This window comes from Pleurotus ostreatus, assembly GCF_014466165.1.
Source record: "Pleurotus ostreatus strain PC9 chromosome Unknown scaffold_7, whole genome shotgun sequence".
NCBI lineage: Eukaryota > Fungi > Basidiomycota > Agaricomycetes > Agaricales > Pleurotaceae > Pleurotus > Pleurotus ostreatus.
Window position 1 is genome coordinate 1,216,561 of NW_023503162.1, and position 3,994 is coordinate 1,220,554.

At 50.6% G+C, this 3,994-nt stretch overlaps 1 non-coding gene across 1 annotated transcript; it reads left to right on the forward strand.

The window, feature by feature from the left end:
• Positions 1-850: 850 nt before the first annotated feature.
• On the forward strand, positions 851-924 carry PC9H_009609. Its single transcript has one exon. It is a non-coding gene; the product is annotated as a tRNA-Ala (tRNA).
• The last annotated feature ends 3,070 nt before the right edge of the window (positions 925-3,994 follow it).

The following is a 3,994-nucleotide window of genomic DNA, read 5'->3' on the forward strand; positions in this document are numbered from 1 at the left end:
AGAGTTTGTGTTGGCGGAGCCGATGGAGAACCTCCTTGACGTGTTTCTTGTGATCTGCCATGTTATCAGAGTAGATTAGTATATCATCCAGGTAAATGATAACATAGACGTCAAGGAGATCTGCAAAAATGTCGTTCATGAACTGCTGGAACGCAGAGGGAGTGTTAGTCAACCCGAAGGGTACAACCAACCACTCGAAGGAGCCGTAGTGGGTCCGGAACGTGGTTTTCCATTCGTCTCCCTCGGTGATGCGCACCAGATGGTACGCGTGCCGGAGGTCGATCTTTGTATATACCGATGCTTTGCGTGGAGTGTCGAGGAGATCCGAGATGAGGGGCAAGGGGTAGTGGCCTTTCTTCAAGATGTGATTGAGACCGCAGTAATCGACGCAAAGCCGAAGGGAACCGTCTTTCTTCTTGACAAAAAGAACGGGTGCGCTGTGGGGCGACTTGCTGGATCGTATAAATCCAAGTCCAAGGTGTTTGTCGATAAACTCCTTTAAGGTCTGCTGCTCTGATTGCGAAAGCGAGTACATGGCGCCGACCAGAGGTGCAGCGCTGTCTTCAAGTTCAATCTTGAGATCATAGGGTCGGTGTTCAGCTAGTGTGTCAGCCTTGCCTTTACTAAACATGTCCGAGAATTCGTGGTATTCTTTGGGGACCACGGATGGGTTGGGGTCGGCCATGCTAGCGGCTCTGGCGGAGGTGGTCTTGTTGGAATGATGTAATCCGGCACATGATCACCATTTGAATGGACTGGAAAGGGGCATTGCCCGGCCAGTAATGAATAAATGGTTGGGTGGTCATGTGATGGGGAATACATAATTGTTGGTTGTGCAGTCATTGAACAAGGCCAGATAGCTCAGATGGTTAGAGCGTCTGGAAAGCATCCAGGAGGTCCTTGGTTCAAACCCTAGTCTGGCCATCTTTTCTTGCCCCTGATTTTAACAGGTCTTGGGGTGTATCATAATCTGGAAAACCATGGATCCCGCAAGTCAGGATGCAGCGCGGAATGCGGCTGCATTGACCAGTGAGATGTTTGGCGGAGAGGATGAAGTCGGAGCCGAGGGTGTCGAAGGAGTCGAAGGAGGTGCTTCAATGCAAGAGGTAGCGCGCACCACAGGCGGCGCACAAGTGCTTATACTAGAAGTTGAGAATTGGGGAATGGAAAGTGATGCTGCTCTGAGCCCAGTCAATCAACGGATTGTAGTGGGAGAGCCAGTCATATCCAAGAACCACAGAACAGGACGAATCCAGAGGAGTCACAAGACAAGTGACAGTCATATTGTCACCAGACGGGAACCGGAGATGGATATCTATAGCTTCAGTAATGAAGTTGTTAGAGGTACTATCAAAGAGCAGTAGTTTAATAGGAGCTATAGGGTAAGTAATGAGTCCATGTGAATGAGAGAACATAGTATCTACGAAACAATGGGTCGAACCAGAATCAACGAGAGCATGAAAACGAGCGAGGGAGTCTGAGAGCGAATTAGAAGTAAGTAGTAAATGTAATGCGGAGGGCGAGGAAAGCGCGGAACCGTTTAATCTACAAACTGCCAGCCATAGAACAGAAGGGCAACCTACACGAGCCGGAGACTCAGATGTAAGGGCAACCTCAAGATGGCCGACAGCGCAGGCCTAGCAGAGGGAGAATCCAAAGATAATAAATAAGACTAACTACAATACATGAGAGGGCTGCTCACCTAGCAGAGGGAGAATCCAAAGAGAACAGGATAAGGATTCTCCATGCTAGGAAGCAAAGTATATACTGTAGTAGCGTGAGAGGAATGCAGGATAACTGTACAGTACACCAGCCACAAGTCCAAGCGAATATCACAAGGTACAAGGAAACATGTGATAATGAAGTGGAGGGTAAATGCACAGGAGTTGTGCCAGCGACTTGGGGGAGTAAGGGCGAAGGGTAGCGAAGTGGGGAAAGAGGATAGAGGTAACCCGGACGAGCCCCGAAGAGTATAGACGAGTCCGAGCGAGTCCAAAGTGTCCGAAACGAGTCTGAGCGAGTCCAAAGTGTCCGAAGTGCGGGAAGACTCCGGAGTCACCGGACGTGGCTCGGATGCGAAAGGAGTGGGTGGAAAGGAAGTGGAAAGGAAAGGGAGCGAAAAGGAACGAAGGGGAATGAAGGGAATATAGGTAAGAGTCCATGGGATGAAGGAAAGGAGAGAAAATAGGAGTGTCCCCTTACATCAGAGGCGCCAGTTAGTTTTTCAATTTGGCATCAGAGATGTGTGCGGTGGACTCTGCGTCTTCCGCAGGTTCGGTGACCGCGGCGCGGCCCTTGGCCTTCTTCTGACTCTTCAGACATTTGTTTGCCTTGTGCCCCGCGCCGCCGCAGAGCCAAAAACAAAGCTCGTTGTTGAAACGTCGTTGACGTTCCTCAGGAGTGAGTTTGCCGTTGGCGCCGAGGTGGGTGGAGTCTTTGGAGGTCGCAGGTGTGCGGGAAGTCGAGGACGAAGATTTTGAGGATGAAGGAGTGGAGGACTTAGAGGATGGGGTGGACGCGGAAGAGGATTTCACAGGCGCGGATTTCTCGGAAGCATGGGTGTTGTGCGTACGCTCGGCCTCCCATTCCCAGTGATGCTGGTTGATGGCCTGTGCAAGGGAGCGGAGCCGTGCGAGCGAGCCTGGCTTCAAGTGGTTCAGGAGAGTGTCCTTGATTCTGTCCGGGAGACCCTGGTAGTAAATTGTGCTGGAGAGCCGCGGGGCCCCAGGACACCAACACAGAGTGCTGCTGGAACAACACATTGTACTTACTTATGCGCTGCCTGTCCCCCATCTTGAGTTGATCCAATGCCGCCTCGGCCTCTGCGGTAGCGTCAAATGCACCAAAATTCTCTTGGAGAACTTGAATGAAGGTCAAGTAGCTACTGTATGGAGCCATTCGGGGTCTGCAGCGTCATCGATCAGCTCAGGCTTGTTATGGTCCGGTCTGTTCCGAATATTATCTTTCTCGATATCTTATCTAAACGCGCAGGACGCGCCTATTACTAATTCACATTACGGTACCTTAGTAAGATCCTCACGCACAACACATGTCCGCAGTACATTACCAAGCACCCTCATGGAATCGGTGCGCGTTCCATGGAAAGACGGCTGCAGTAGGCATGTAGTAGTACATGAGGGTTACGCATGTATCTTAGTATTTAAGCACCAATAACAGGCCCTAGAACGCTAGCTCGTTCTCTTGGGATTTCCACTAGTAATAGTGAGAACTAAGTCAACTAAGCTACTTCGTCTATCCTCTTGGTTTTAGTATTCTTGTAGGAGCCACGTTAGTCTTTGACTAGTGTTGCCCTAACAGAAGAACGAGCTATCCCTTCAACGTCCCTCCTACGCTCTACATTCTCATCCATCCTACTCTGCAGCGTCTAACTGCGAAGATCGACCACCCGACATCAAGACAGGATACGTCTCATATTTCTCATTTTCTCTACCGCATAACTTCTTTCCAATTTCCGCCGATAAGCCCGTTAGGCTTTGATTGTTTGTTTCACACCCTTATAGTTTCCCACCCAATTCGAACCGCAGATTCAATACTCCAGCGGGGTAACGTCGAGACGACCCTCCGAGTGAATCTAAAGGCGCCGACTGATCACTAATCCTCGGAGAGGGGTCAGCGCGCGAGGTGCTGAGTAAGAAAGAAGGCTCTACCTCGTCGGTTCAGCAAGACGGTGTGAAGCTTCGCATTTAGCCAAGCCGAAGAACTCCTTCCTCATTTACGTTGTCCGCTCAGGTGCCGGCGTGCACTAGTTTGAAGTTCAACGTCAATTGACAGGGTACCTTACCAACAACCCCACCATGTCCCACTCCAGCGGATCGAGCTTCGAGAACATCGGAGACCAGAACATGCCCGGCCCTTCAGACCAACCCGCACCACCTCCACAACCATCAACACAAGAAATGATGATGATGATGATGGACCGGCTGGCTCAGATGGAAGCTCGATACGAACAACTAGCCCAATACGTACGAACCCG